The 16,530-nt window shown below is 38.9% G+C and overlaps 1 protein-coding gene and 1 non-coding gene across 3 annotated transcripts in view; one reads left to right on the forward strand and one right to left on the reverse strand.

The window, feature by feature from the left end:
* Positions 1-9,365, reverse strand: part of htr4 (5-hydroxytryptamine receptor 4) — a 110,761-nt gene extending 101,396 nt beyond the window's left edge. Inside the window, exon 1 of one of the 2 annotated variants that reach the window (XM_026357038.1) lies at positions 9,319-9,365. The gene's annotated coding sequence lies outside the window, so the exon portion shown is untranslated. Of the gene's footprint in view, positions 1-8,870; positions 9,259-9,318 lie in introns of those variants that run through there. The other variant, XM_026357036.1, reaches the window with a different exon arrangement.
* Positions 845-926, forward strand: trnas-uga. The gene has a single exon. It is a non-coding gene; the product is annotated as a tRNA-Ser (tRNA).
* Positions 9,366-16,530: the final 7,165 nt, after the last annotated feature.

Here is a 16,530-nt window from a genome sequence, read left to right on the forward strand (position 1 = left end):
CTGTGTGACTGAAGCAAACCATTCTCAAGCTTGACTTTATGAACTATGTCTGAGTCTCAGGTCTTTTTTTCTAGCTCACAACCTAACGGAAAGACACTTTAACCCTAAAGAAAAGTAGTCAACTGCAGTCAGGATAAAAACAGCTAAATTTTTATGGGTAAAATGTAAGTGAGAAAACTGAGACGGAGAGAAACAGAACGGTGTATGTGCTTGTAAATAAGAGAGCAATAAGGTCAATCACAGCGGTTTGGGTTTATTAATCAGTGTATGAGCCAGAAAGGAAGTCAGAAATCACAAGTCATGTCCGGGCCTCTGGCGCTTTGATTCTCTTCATCAGCGTCAGAGTCAGAGTCACAGCAGTTCAGTCATTAAAGCTTCTGCAAGTTGACCAGAAATACTGACTAGGCTGTTCAAATGTCATACACCAAGTATTTTATCAGGTCAAAACTACTAATAATCAGCAAGACATCACAGGCTAGAACTAACCAGTCATCCAGTGAAACAGCCTCACTTTGTGCCACTCATTCAGCCCAATTACATCGACCACTAATTCATAGATTATTACACTGGAGTAAGAAAAACTAAATTAGCTAAATAATAATTACAAGTAAAGCTGCAGTTTTAAAGTTTTACTAAATCTTAGGTTCTGTTTGCTGAAGTCCATTAATTCCCAGAAAGTGCAAAATGGACATGATCTCAGAGCATTAGGGAAGCAAGTGTCCACACCAGGCACTTCACCTATTTCAGTTTAATTACCTCCGTCCAAATTAAAAGGCCAACAGATGATTCTGCTCCTGTTGGACCTCAAGTGGTTCTAGAAAACTCCAACTGAAGCTGTCTTGTAGCTGCGATGGCCGAGTGGTTCAGGCGTTGGACTTGAAATCCAATGGGGTCTCCCCGCGCAGGTTCAAACCCTGCTCGCAGCGAGCTAACTTTTTTTGGTGGTGGAGCAGTCGTCTACGAACCCCAGGGTGAGTTGTCTGATGGCAGGTTCCTCCTGGCTACTTGAGGTGTCCTTGGACAAGACACCAAAACCCTGCAGTAGCACCAATATGTACTGTCTGGCAGCTGTCCAACCACAATTCCCCCAAGGGGATGAATAAAGTATTTCATCATCATCTAACACAATGAAGTCAAACTATTAATAAAGCTGAGGGCAACAGTAATAGAAGATTTACACAATTTACACAAATACGAGTGAATAGAAACAGGTTTGTCTGGATCTGCACTGAAAGTCCCTAAAAACTAGCAACATGATCTAAATTCAAAGAAGACAATTGCAAAATTTAACAACACTATTTAAAGATGCACAGCAGCTCCCATGAGGGGAAAAACTGCTATAAGTAAATTTTGGTTGACCAAGGAAACAAGACGGGTTAGACTATTGTCAAAAGAGCAAAACAACTCTGAAGATGCAATGTCACCAAAAATTGCTGAAACAAAATCAATAGTAAAACAAAGACCTAGGAAGAAATGTTCCCCATGTTTCAGCTTGAAGAAAGTGCCTGAGTCTTATTGGAGGGGAAGGCAGACTCCACCAGCCTCTAGACTGCATGAATAAATAATGAAGCAGTACATTTGCTTTCCTCACATTTTGGGAATTTAGCTGACACTGTTGTCTGCTGTGACTTAAAGTCAGAGAACCAGCAAAATGAATTCAACTCCAATAACGTAAACTTTACAAAATCAAAAGGTTGGACTCAGGGAGCAATGAGAAGAAACAAAATGATGTTTGTATAAAAGTTGAGAATCAGCACCAACAATAAATACAGAAGCAGTGGCTCCTGAGTTTAGCTTTATAAAATTGATTGTTCATCTGTCATTTGACGAAAGATGAACCTGAGCCAGATTGGGTTCAGCGTAAGAGGCATGATTTATCATTAAATGTTAAACTACAGGAGAGCTGCTCTCGAGCTAGGACTATTGTTGAGTGAGTTAGGGTTAGAAAAAACGGACTTGCCACTCTCTCTTCTCTTCTGGTGGATGAACTGATGCTCCATGATGTACTTTTTTAGGTTTTGCAGAAAGAAGACGTGCTCACAGTCACTCAAGTTGAGTTCAACATGAAGGACCAAACATTATGGTCAGTAGTTTCCTGCAGCAATATGTGGGTGATGAGCAGCTGGAGAAGAAGCTGGGACGCTACGACAGCTACAACATAAAGTTCTGGAGTAGAAAAACAGTACAGGCAGTTGTCTGCCCATCATAAGATTGGTGGTTTGATTCCTGGCTGCCATGTCACATCCTAAAGTGTGAGATTAACCTACATGAATGATGTACTGAATTAAATCTGTGTCCAGAGTTTGACACAGTCAGCCGATTTAGCACTGAAGTGGCAAAATTATTTTCTGTTCCTATAAGGACCATTACTGATAATTCTCGACTCCTCTTAGTGGCCATTATAGCTAAAAATGTAACCCCACGCGCCTAAGCTTCTGACAATACGTTTTCATATGAAACTAAAAGGTGAAAACCTCCCAAATGCCTTTTTTCTGGTAACTTTTCTGGTAGTATGTAACTTTGGTTTTTATACATTTTTATAACAAAATGTGTTTCAAACTTTAAATGGAGAGGTGCTGCTGACTCAGCACATAATGACCTTTCAATTCAAGCATTTACAACACACTCAGCACCAGTTCAACTTGACTGTACAGTACAACTTCGATATTCAAGTTTCCTTCATGGAATGGTGTGTTCAGGCTCCACAGTATTTCAACTTTGCTGTAGGGTCTCAGATCCTTACAGATAAAGAGTCTTTCTTGCATAAACCCTGACCAGAACCCTAACGGTTTCCTTGAGCCCTGATAATCTGTAGTTTGAGCTGTACTGGCATTCTTTGCAAATGAGTATACATGTTTCCGATTGGAGAGTTTGCTTAATCTTCAGTTTCCTTGGCTGCTTCGCCTGACGCTTGTCAAATGTCAAGAGAACGTGCACTTCAATGGAAATACGTACACTGTGCAATGTTTGCGTTTGACTGGATCGCTGGAACTGAATTGGAGCATTAGATTGTTATTTGATCAATGGATCGATCCAGATCAAGCGATCGTTATGCCCACTGTCCTTTGATGGATGTATCATGTGGACGCACTTTTATTCCAGCTTTGATTTACATCATACTGACCGTTGCTGACACCCAGATGCTGAAAGGCCTTTACTCAGGCTCTTAAATATGTGACGCCTGCCCTCAACACTGGCACCGTGTCTGGTCTGGACATGTTTCAGTTTTTCAGTCATCCTCATATTTGACAACTTTTTTTTTTATATTTCACAGTAGAGACAAACTTCAGTTTCAATCAACACAGCTGTCGATACCAGCCGCAGAGCAGCTTGCACTTGACTCATACTATACATTTAACTGAGATTGAATGTGTATGTTCATCATTCAACGCCTATGTTTTTCTGCCTGGGAACATTTTATATTTGTCTCTGTGTGTAAACAGCAACACACAAACAAAGATAAACATACACATAGCAACAAAAAAGCTATTACAAACTAAAAACCTATGCATTTATTGAGTTCTAACATTTTCTAACATGTCTTCAAACTTCTGTTTTGTGTTTGGCTCAGTAAAATTGTCCCTGCTCAAACAAAACCTGCTTCTGTTCTCTGACTGCCTGATGGGAAACACCAAAAATAAATACAGACTTTCTCTTCCACTTTTAACCACTGTCTCTCGTTCTGTTTGCCTCCTTTTCCGTCCTCCACTTTCTCTTTTTCATGAACTCTCGCTGCCCTCAGCCCATCTCCCAACCCCCAGTCCCTGTCTCGTCTCTCTCTGGCTGGTCCATAAAACCTGAGTCTGTCTCACGCTCTTCTGCTGCCTCGAGTTAGCAGAACTTTGTAGATCATGACATGAATGATGCAACAGAAGACAATAGCATCTTTAAGCTAGTAATAATCAATAATCCTTTAAAACGAAACACCTGACATCATTGACTCTGAAACTGTGATACACATTTTTACAAGTACTGAGTGAAAAACACACAAAAGATCAGTAGAAAGAAGTTCTACTTTCCTCTCAATGGACTCTACACCTGACTAAATCCTGAATTTGAATGTTAACATTGTTATTTCCTTCTAATCTCTCTTCCATCTTTATAGTTTAGACTGAATCTCTTTCCTGAAACTTTTTTTTAACCCTCATCCTCACTGGAAACTCTAATTCTTCTCAAACCGTCAGCTCTCACCCTCCTGAATCCTGTGACAGAAGGGGTGATATCAGAGCCTCAGTGTGTTTGGCTGATGCTGCGTTGAGGAGCTGATCCTGAGAGCATGTCAAGGACTGGAGGTAATTACCTCTATTCAGCAGCTCAGACGCAGACAACAGGCTGAGTGGATGGGTGAAATTTTGACTTCTTTCTGATGCTGATGAACAATATGCAAATTACTTCTGGCCTGACGCTGTATTTACTCGTGTCTCTTTTACGGGTGTTTATGTACCGATAAAAGGTCCATAAACACGAAAGTCCAAAAATGACAATAAAAATGTGCCTTGTGCAAACTGCCTGTCCTTAGATTGAACCACATTCCCAATTCATTCTTTCCATCAGTACATCAAAGGAATTGAGCCCTCACTACCTTCTCTCTCCCTGAGAACCAGAATTTTTAAATATTTGATTCAGGGTTAGATTTGGTGTTGAATCCAAATCTTAAAATGTCCCTGGATGCTTCTATAACCCATTGATTATCTCTGCAAATCTAAATGTGCAACAGGTTCGCTGGAAAAGAAAAAGACAACACCTGACAAATAAGTCATGTTCATTTTCTCTTCTTTGATTATTCATGTTTAAACTTTAACATTATGTTTGTATTAGTCCAGTCTTGTGTTCTTGTATCGTATTTACCCCGCACAGTGTCACTGGTTACAGTATATGAGCGATTGCTTGTTTTTAAATAGGAAATAACTAAATGTAATTGCGGCCAATGGTCAAAATTGGGATTTCAAAAGAAATGATTAGGCCCTGATAACTGTGCTATCACGCTGACAGGTGTGAGGGCTGCAGAGTGTACTGTTGGAGTAACGGTTGCTCTTCGACAGATGCTCTTTTGTCTGTCTGCAGATGCAGGTATTGACCCAATCTGCTGGATTGTTGCATAAGCTTGTTGTGATCACCAAGCAGCACAGAGAGTGTGTGTGTGTGTGTGTGTGTGTAAACTCATGTGGCTGCACTGTCACGTGAAATAACTGCTCTTCGAGACTTCAGCTCACCAAACGTGTGCTTTTATTCATTTATGGCCTCTGTGTAAACGCCTACTGAAACACTTGTGTCAGGTCAAGGAACTTAAGGCTGATAATTGTCTGTGTCGATACGTACATTTACAGTATCTGTGTGTTATGTCACATCTTTACCTCTTAATCACTTCTCAATTTTTATGCCATTTTTCCACTGGTTGATATTTTTGGGATCACTCACTTCTCAGTCAAATGCATTAAGGAACAGAAGTGTCACTTGTTTATGATGTAGGTTACACTGAAATACTGTACACAACCTCATCCTGAAAAAGTGTGACAAAGGCCAGTAGCCAAATTCAAACTGCTTAAATTTTTTGCAAGACATCACACTACTTGCTTTGCTGTCACAGAAGAGCCTGATCAGCATCGTGTTCGGCCTAAACAAAGTCATGAATGCAGAATATTTGCATATAATTTGTAGAAGACTGGCTTGGAATTCTTATTTTTTGTAAAATCATTATAGCTGCTTTCTGCAACCAAGTCATGCTGCTGATAGGAATAATACTATATATTTACCCACACATAAATATCTTGAGTAGCTCAAGACTTAAAATCTCTAATGTGATAATTCATAAGTGACTTTAAGACAACTGATGTAAGTCCCATGGTGCACTGTTTCAGTTCCCTTTCTGCAGCCTCTGTCAGACTGCACATCAGATCTTTGAATGTGCACAATAACAAAGTGTCCTACACTGAATGTCATTTCTGTAGCACGTGCATGAGTCTGTTATGAAACTCATCAATACTAGATCACTTTCTCTGACATCTATAATGACTTTTCTATATGAAACACATTAACTGACTAAATATAGCTCATAAATGCACAGTGATCACAGGAACAGCAGGCTGTGAAAAGAGGACAATCTGTACATGTCGGTGCAAAAAGTGCATCATGTTTAATTCAGTGTCATGCATTATAAAAAAAAATATGTGGGTCAGCTATAAGACCTAATCCCTCTATAGACATACATCATAATCAACCCTCTACTCTGCTGCTTTGTGAAGCTTTCAACCAATTTCATCTCATTGTTTTTGTGTTCTGCTCCATTAAGTTAAAGTCCAAGAGCTTTTACCTGCCCTCTAAACATAAATGCTCCCAGCAGACAGGTTCAAATGACATGTTGGTGCACTACCTGCTCGACAAGAAACAGTGTCGAGGTGATGTTCAAATAAAAAGCTGCTGAACCAACCTAGAACTACAACACAACTGACTTCCATTTCAGTTTGATCATCACCATATCTACCATTTAAGCCACAGGTAACACCTACTATTAAACCTACTGTATACGTGACAGATCATAAAATAGGAGATGTTTGAATCAGAAAAGGTTTCATCTGAGTCACATGTTTAACCAAGTAGTCCACTGTTCTCTCTATTACTTCCTCCAGCTCCTTTTGGAGGATCCTGAGACAGTCACAAACCTAACAAGCTACAGAATCTCCCCAGTGTTACCGGTCGTCTCCTGCATGTAGCTGAACATGTCAAAACTAATGTCGTATTCTCCCCGAGAGTCGTCTCAGTCCGATACTTTTCTGGGTTTCTGATCTGCTGCCAAAGAAAAAAAAATGGGAACATAAATGAAACAAAAACTACTTTTTTACGTGACAGCTATAAAATACTTGGTTTATTCGACAGGTGATCATCATTGTAATTATATTTTTTTCTCCAAAACAGTTCAGGAACAGTCAGTTTGTCAACGATTGTATAAGTTTAATGAAGACTGGAAAAAAAGTGTCAATTTGTTTTCAAACCAACAAACTAGACTAAACAATTTCTACCAAAACTGCTGTTTTAGGGCGTATTTCAGGACCCACTGCTAACAAATGCTCAGTAGTCATGCAAAACCCTGGCATACAAATATACACATAAACACAACCATGTTTCCAGGCAGCCTCTGGTTGAGACTCAGGAAGCCACACACACTCATTAACACTGTATACAGATCTGTCAAAAAGAATGCAACGACACACAACTTCAGAGCTACAGAAAAGCTTTTCCTATAAAAGTGAATATAATCACAAACGCATCTGGAGAAGAGCATCTCTGTGTTACGGTGTGGGAGGAGAGATTCACATCCACAACTCAATTAAAGAAAAACTGGAGATATCCTGCTGCTGCTCAGCTATATATTTATCTTTAAGACATCTTGCTTTACTTAAACCCTGTGTGCACTCATCACTGGATTGTATTGTTCCACAGCAATGAGGAGTCCACGTGTTAGAGAAGAGGCTTCAAAATAAAACACTCACACTAATGCAGAAGTTGCACCTGGAGTTATTTGCATTCACAGTAAAATTGCAAATATTCTGGCTGTGCTCCAGTCGGCTGTACACGATTCTTTATCTGCAGGCTCTGAGTGGTTGTGGGCGAGCTGGAGAGACTGAAGTGTAACTGATACAGCTGTGATCCTCCGATCATCATATCAGTCAGCACAACACATTGTATCTGCACCTTTGATCAGGGTGTGCTGATTTCCTGCATGTCTGATCCATAAATATTACATAAGCATAATAAAAGCTGTTAAGTTAAAGTACAGTTTGTTACAAATGGCAGGAAAACATTTTCAAACTGGCCACAAACTGGTAATTTGTCAAACAATTAATATAAGGCAATAAAGTGGAATAAAGTGCAACTAAGTGTAATAATTTTCAGCATTTTTATGTTTTATAAGTGTGTCATGTGTCAGAGACAGAGAAAATGAAAGCAGGACTAAAGTCAGAGGAATATGTCAATAGAGTGTAACAGAGAGCAGCCAGTCCCTCAGTGAGATCTCTACTAATCCCAACATCAAATACATAAATAAAAAGGCTTAAAATCAATCTGCAGTACGTTTCATATGTACAGTATAAATAATTCTGTAGAAGTGGTGAAATCCTCTAAATAACCTCTGTTACAAAACCACTAAGAGAAGCCCACACAAACTAGACCAGCGGAGGAATAAAGAAAAGCCTCATTATCCACATAACTTAACACAGACAAGTAACAACCAAGCTGATCGCTGCTGTAACTCTTCACTACCAAAACATAGATCACAATAATCCACCAACTGCTCATTTCTAGGATCCAGCAGCTCTCTGCCCTACAGCTTCACACAACACGTGACACTGAGTGGATCTGCAGCCCTTCATACCCATAGATGAATGAAGTAAAACCCTGCCTGACGCCCCGGAGTGTGGAGAAAAGTATGATTTCCACTTTCAGATGGGTCGATATGAAGCAGAAATGGGATTTTCTACACCTGGAAACTAAATGACTGTGGGGTATAATGGTCAAACTTTGTCTGCTGCAGTCTGTTAGTTAAGGTTATGGGATGCAAGGGGCATACACATACCACATATCACAGTACAGCTGACACGACCACCACAATCCACTGTAACAATAATGATTTTAAAATACCACATTTGTCAATAACTCAAACAGGACCAGAAGTGTTTTGGCCCTGTAACATGTAGGAGTCCACAAACTCCAGATTACAACAGGAGCAGAAGAACATTAAGGCAGATTTTCATTTCATATCTGGTTTGTGAGCGTCACCTTATCTACAAAGGTCAACTGCTCATACTAGAGACAAATGCGCAGGAAACGCGTACAGTAGGCAGATAATCTGCAGCCATAAAGCGGATTTAACTCACCATTTCGCTGTGGAGACGCCGGGTCCTGAAAGCATGTCACGACACTAAATCCCCATGAGCCCGATTCACATTGTTCTCCAGCCCGAGCTCAACGCGAAACTAATTACTGGACCTAAAAAAAGAGAGAGTAGAGTCCGAGGCTGCGTCTGTGGCTCGGAGCAGCTCGGAGCGGTGAAACGAGAAGGAGCGCGCAGCACATACAAGGCGAAATGTGGGGAAGCGTTCGTGCGCAAAGGCGCGACGAGGAGAGCGCGTCAGTGGACACGCACCGTGGAGAGGAGGCGACCCGGAGGAAAACTGGAGAAACCCACAGAGAACCAGGGCAAGGTTCGTGAAGACCCCCGCAGATGTTTCGAGAGACCGGCGCAGACCCTGACCGGACCGAGCGGAGTCTGCAACTGAGATGTTTGGCTGAGCCGCCGTCCCTGAACTCACAGCGGACACTCACCCGCTGCTCTAGTCCCTCCTCTTTAGGCCTGAGGTGAAGAAGGAATCATCCATCTCCCGCTCTCTCTCATGTCGTCGTCTCTCCACGTTGGTCTGATGATCTGTGCTGCTCATGTGCGCCCTGGACTCAGAGGAGAGGTGTGACTCTATGACTCATTGGACCACTAGATTTTATTTTTGGTTCAAAAATCTATTTAGAAATCCAATATTTTTACTCTTTGCATTTCTTTATTTTTACTCTTTGCATTTCTATATTTTTACTCTTTGCATTTCTATATTTTTACTCTTTGCATTTTTATATTTTTACTCTTTGCATTTCTTTATTTTTACTCTTTGCATTTCTATATTTTTACTCTTTGCATTTCTTTATTTTTACTCTTTGCATTTTTATATTTTTATTCTTTGCATTTTTAGCTTTCCCCTAATTTTCACCTTTGAATTGAAAAGTCTAGTTAGGACCTAGACTCCAAATAAATTCTTCATTCATCTTAAGTTATTGTCACAGCCAATAGTCGTTCTTTTATTTCGACAGGTGAATTCATATCTGCACTGTTGGAGGTGGATCCTAATACCTGCACGTGCACAGGTGTGGTGTTTCAATAAGCAGAACCACTAGGGGACAGTGCAAACGGTATGCATTAAGCCTTATGGTTTTAATATACCTGCCAATCCCAATAAAATGTAGTTTAATTCTATCAGTCACAACAAAAAGCACTAAAAAAATGGTGCTGTTGAAATTAAGGTGCCATCCGTACAGTGTCCCCGGTTTTAATCCAGCTCTGGTTTCGTCATCCCTCCATTATCAATATATAACAAAAGCATTGAGCCTCTTCCAAGAAACAGTGTCCAAGCTTTTCTGGACAGTTTACAATATTTATTTTCGGTATAAAATCTACAAATATAATCCACAGACGAGGGGACATTTGTTTTTGTCTCTCTGATGCATTCATCATTTAGTCTAACACTATGAGTTAAATTAGAGAAAGTGAGGAACATAATATCCAGTTAATTTTTAACAAGACCAACTTTTTCCTCAGTAGCATTAAGATACTTGTTTCTTCTCACTTTCCATATTTCTGTATGGGTCAACATAGACAGCATGATATTAAGACTTGGTGAGTAGATAAACGTGTCACTGATTCAGGTCAGGAACATACTGCAGGTGATTGTATCGTTAGAAATAGCTCTGGCTCCCCCCCCCCCCCCCCCCTTGTCTGACTCATCTGTCCGTCCCTTATCATCCCTACATTGTTTTGTCATTTGCTCATTTATCATGTATAATCAAGTATAATGAGCTAATGTCTTTATTTCTCTCTCTCTGTTTTAGTTTCTATCATCCTCCATCTTCCTCAGTATTTCCCCTTCTAGGTATCTTTTATCCAGGCCACTTGGTAATGAATGCGTCACCTTAGTTTGGGTGGTACCATAATTCTGCTTTGGGCCATTCAATGCCATTTGGGATGCTTTAATGCATCAGTAAGGTGCATAATTTCCCTCCATGGCATATGGAACCCTCAGTGTAGCTCAAGCAGGAAGAAGCACATGCCACAATGGAGCAATAACACACATTACTGTCTCCTGTTATGTGAAACAACAGATATGACATACCGTGTGTGACAAAGTGATTTCCACCTTTAGGCCAAATTGCAGTTTTCAACTTTACGTCAAGATCTGCCAAAATACAATCAGTGCTGTCCGATACATGACTGGACAGATGGCCCGAGGCTGATCCATTGTCCCACCCACGATTTATTCATCAGAGAAAGCAAACACTGAAGAGAAGTAGCAACAGAACAGTGAAGAGGCTAAAAACCTCCTCTCACTCTGAGTCACAGTCTGGTTTATTTACCATATATGTCCACATATAAGCAATTGAACTTGGCATTTGCTCCTAGCATGTACATGGAAATGGAAATAAGTAGCAGAGAAGACTTTAAAATATTAGGTAGTAGAGTTTCAGTGTAGGATGGTCACTGTACAAAGGACTGCTATGATATTACAAAAGTAAAAATCAATAATTCCTTCTGTATAGAAAATTCTTTGGGCCTTTGCAGTAAGTACGTGGGCTACTGAACAGACGCTGAGGTTGCACAGGTGATAATGGCAGCAAATAATAACAAATGTAGGATTCAGGAGAGAACACAATTCAATTGACAAGTGGAAGCAATATGGTGCTGTCAAAGCAAACCCTCTATATCCATTAAAATTTAAAAGGCGTTAAGGTTGTAGATTAAGTATATCAGATGTGCAACATTAAATCAGTGTGGCTGGTAATATTTATTAAGTCAGAAAGCCAAGCAACTGACTGATCTCAAAAGTCAGACACTCCATTTATTGCTTTTATGTTTATAACACAGATTCATAGAGCACCAAGCAAATATTTCCCTCAGCTGAGCCATATGCAATTTAAACGGCCATGTCTTGGTCCCAGTTTGACTCTAATGTTGCTCAATGATGCAGAATAAAGCAGCTTTAGTGGTCCCTCCAAACTGTTCAGACTGCCTGTCTTACTTGTTTTCAGTATGTATAAAAACATAATTTGTTTATTTTTATGGTATTACTTGTATTTTGTATTAGTACCATGCAGCTACAAAAAACTGCAAAGTAAAGTCTACCAACAGATTGTTGGAACAGACTTTGTTTCAGCAAGACAGTATCTACTCTATGTGATACTCTCTCTCCTCGCTCATATGCCACGTCAAACACTCCAGATCATTTCTACATAACTCATCCTAATCAGTTATTAACAAGCTTCTCAAAAAGCATCAAAAACCAATCTGTTAGTCTTTAGGACTGGGTTAATTCGATCATTCGGTTTAGAGGGACTTCAGACATAAAAGCAGACGGACTCCTACATAAGTAAATTTAAGGAAAATTACTTTTATTGGTTTAGTTGCTAAAAAAACTGACTTACTGGTATTTTGCGTAGGAGATGGTTCCAAATTGTTTTTTTTAGGAGATTTGTGGCTCAGCTAAAGTCCATGCTCCTATTAAACTATTTCATAGACAAACAGCAACAAATTCAAACGTGACATAAATCTTTGGTTAGAAACATCCATAATGTCCCTGTGGTGGAGAGTAGCATATACTGTGAAGGCCCAAACCAATATCCAGTATCTCAAAAATACTGTTTAATGTTTTTACAAACATAAAACATACAGAAAAGCTCTTCTGTAGTTTAAGATGTGATAGGCACATGGGTTAAAAAATATCAATATCAGTATAACAGTGAATACATGAGCTCACAGTTTAACTAGACTAATAAAGTGCACTGATATTTATCGGCACCAAAAAAAAAAAAACTTTTTGGGCAAACATTTCTGAATAAAAGTATTTAAAGATTTATTATGAACTCTCCTCCATCTTAATGTACTGTAAATCATGATGTGCATCTGAAGTTTATCTTTCTGCACCACAGAATTTGTAATTTGTATTTTTTGGCAGGCATTGAAGTAAGTCCTACACAAATCATGATACACAAATGAACAGTTGGGCCAGTTCCCCACGCACACATGCTGACTTGTCTAATGTTTTATGCTTCTCTAAAGACTACAAACACTCTTTGCACTTGAGATATCAATGCAGTGGCCTACCTCCATCCTGGTCTTTGGGTGAAGACTCTGTGTCGCCTCTTTTTCCAACATAGTTGGCAAAACAATGTGTATTCCTCAAATCTGTTCCAGCATTTCTTGTTTGGCGATAACAATAAGCTTGATTTAGAACTGGAGCCAACCTAAAGTTCACATATCTCAATTTTTTCTTAATCTTTATCTATTGTGACAATACAGAACAATCACTGTATAAAATAAAATATTATATAATATATAAATATTTAAAAAAAAACAAAAAAAAACAAAAACAAAAAAAGCCTGACAGCTGACTGACTAGAGTCTGTCTGCAAATAACCAATATTACTATTCCTCTGTATCTTTTAATCTTACTGGTATTAGACATCTTGTACTTCTGCATTCCTACCTGTGAACAAGGGTTGGCTTTGATTTTTCCTTTTGCATTGAGTGAGAGATGTTCACAAAATAATAAACTTAATCTAAACGTCTCATTACACCACCTATCAAAAAATAAATAAATAAAAAAAGTCTGGCTCTCGCTGCAACGCTGATTCACCCAAAGACCCAGAGCTGGATTTCAGCTGGATTTATAGGCAACAGTGGTTCCTGGTTACACCAGCTTTAAGTGGGGTGGGGATAATGAGTTGTAATTAAAAAAAAAAAATTCTCTCCCTGAAGATACTATTAAAAAGTTAATTTCACCCCTTTGTTCTTGACGTATGAGCAGGCAATTGCACCAAATTTAGATTGGTTTCAAGCTGTGTGTACATATGTGTTTATGTTTTGCTCCCCCACTAATGGTTTGGTCCACACTTACCTGTGATGTCTTGGAAATGTTTAATGTGCATTAATTTGAATTTAAAGAGAATGAACCAGAAACTTTTTAATTCTACATTACTCAACTTGAAGTATGATTATATACCAAGGTATGTGAAGCTTATTGTGTGTTTATATTAGCATGGAGTGGAGTGCTAGCATACTAAGTTGCAGTTGTTAGTTAGCTGTAGTATTAGCACTGCATATTTAACTCGATATATTTACGCTAGCATGGATAATTTAGCTATTAAAGTGTTGCAGAAATGTTTGCTAGCTAAATGTTATTTATGTTTTAGCATAGGCAACTTTGCTTTGTTGTTAGCAAGCTTGGTAGCTGCTAACTAGTTGTGAAGTGCTTTTATGCTATGTCAGTTGTTAGCTTAGTATGGGTGAGTTAACTGCTCAAGGGCTAGTAAGCTAACTATTTATAAAATGCAATTATTGCTTTAAAGTTAGCAGCTAACAGTATAGGAGTGATGTTTAGCTTTGCTGGTGTTTGGATTCATTCACGTTTGTGTTGTTTTGACCTGTGTAGAAAAGTGGACTGTTAATGTCCCGACATGTGTCACTGTTTTTTGTGCTGACCTTGCAGAGCTGGATCCTGAGCTCCACTAGCATAAATACAAAAGCATCATAACTAGTCCAATATGAGCTGCATTAGATGGTGGAATGGAGAGGAGAGAAAGCTTCACAAACCTCCATCTTTCCTAATGTTGTTTTGGGCACACTGGATATTTGCGGTCAGGTGTAATGTCTTCTAGTGATGAGCTTTCCTTTTTTGCCGTTTTCCTTATGTCCTCTCATTTCACAAAATCATTAGAAGTAAACCAATGTTTCTGTAACCATATTTCACTTCAGTACAATGTGACTTCATGGAGGATATACCACTCAGATAGTTGCCCACTTGTTTTTAATGTCATCTGTCAACGTTCTGCAATGTTGATTAAGTTTTTACAGGCTTATGAGACAAAACAGGCAAATAATTATATATATATATATTTTTTTTTTTATTATAAACTACTATCTTTCAAGACATCATTTTATGCTACAGTTTTTCTGTAGCCCACAGATGTAAAATATATGTTCATATGCAATATTTAGTACAGTACTGAGTGAACGTTAAACATGTTATTGTGGCTATTCTGTGACACATCAGCCCAAGGCAGGATGATAAATCCACACTAATAAGTTGGCATTAGAGGCTGTACTCAACTAAACTGACCCCAGTGAAAAATGAAATCTACTTGAAGAGCATTTGAAGCAGCAAACACTCACCTACAGCCTCAAGGAAACATTAGTTTCATTTAATTCACCAAGTGCAATAAAGGCTGAGGAACTAATGCAGCCAAAAGTACAGGTACTTATCTCCAATATTCAGTGTAAGAGGACAGTACAAGACATTGGCCAACAGAGTAGCTAGGTTTATCACTAAATGCAGTCCAATTTGGTTGACTGCTGCATCAATGTTCCTGTGTTAAAATTGATTTCAAGTTATATTTAAAGGGGCTTAGAAAAAGGACCTGAATCTGCATTAATTATTACTGATCATTTCAGATTTAAGAGCCCCCCCTCTTTGAGTAGCTATAACAGCAAAGTTACTGTAAAGTGTGAATAGCCACTTTCTGTGAATTTCAGCAGAACAAATTAGCTAATATCATGACAGAAAACATACAAATAAGTAGCCTGGCATAGTGTAACCTCTTAGTTATAATATACAGGTGTGAAACAACTTTTAGTTTTTTTTTTTAAATTGGACATAGTCAGAAGTCAGTGATCTATAAGGTTGTTCTTATCTCAGTTTTCTGATTAGATTTTAGTTTGAGCTGACTAATTACATTGCAATTGCAGTTAGAATTTCATCTTTCTTATTAGGGGCACTGAGAACAAACGTGTACAAGAATTTGTGTGAAACTCTTGACACCAACCTGTTGCCTGTTTCTTCATAGAAAACTGAATGGTGGCCATCGTGAGAATAAGCATTCTGCCCACGTTCAAGTATCTTTAGATGTGTTTCATAATGATAGTCTTAGACTGACAGTGTCCATATTACTAGTTAAGCCTGTATTCTACAAAAAGGTCAGTTAGGAAAATGTCAGTGTAGGAGGATGAAATACATGACATGGGCGTATTGATTAAACCAAACATACCAATGTCCCAGAACATTTAAGCTGCTTTGAATTGTGGCATTTTGTAGATTGTTGTAGAAATAATATCTGTATGTTATTTATATTTATTATTTGATGATATTATTCAGATGTTTTATATTCCAAATGGACAATTGTGAGATTTATCACAGTGTATAAGTGAATGACTACGGATTATATTAGAATAATATTATGGACTTTTATTCACCTGTTATTTTTGGAAAGGATGAGGTTAGGAAGGCTCTGAAAAGGATGAAGAGTGGAAAGGCTGTTGGTCCTGATGACGTACCTGTGGAGGTGTGGAAGTGCTTAGGAGAGACAGCAGTGGAGTTTCTAACCAGTTTGTTCAATAGGATTCTAGAGAGTGAGAAGATGCCTGAGGAATGGAGGAGAAGTGTTCTGGTTCCGATCTTTAAGAACAAGGGTGACACGCAGAACTGCAGCAACTACAGAGGAATAAAGTTGATGAGCCACACAATGAAGCTGTGGGAAAGAGTAGTGGAAGCCAGGCTTAGGAAGAAGGTGGAGATTTGTGAGCAGCAGTATGGTTTCATGCCCCGTAAGAGCACCACTGATGCCGTTTTTGCTTTGAGAATGTTGATGGAAAAGTACAGAGATGGTCAGAAGGAGCTGCATTGTGTCTTTGTAGATTTAGAGAAGGCGTATGACAGGGTGCCGAGGGAG

Source organism: Anabas testudineus, chromosome 10, assembly GCF_900324465.2.
Source record: "Anabas testudineus chromosome 10, fAnaTes1.2, whole genome shotgun sequence".
Lineage (NCBI taxonomy): Eukaryota > Metazoa > Chordata > Actinopteri > Anabantiformes > Anabantidae > Anabas > Anabas testudineus.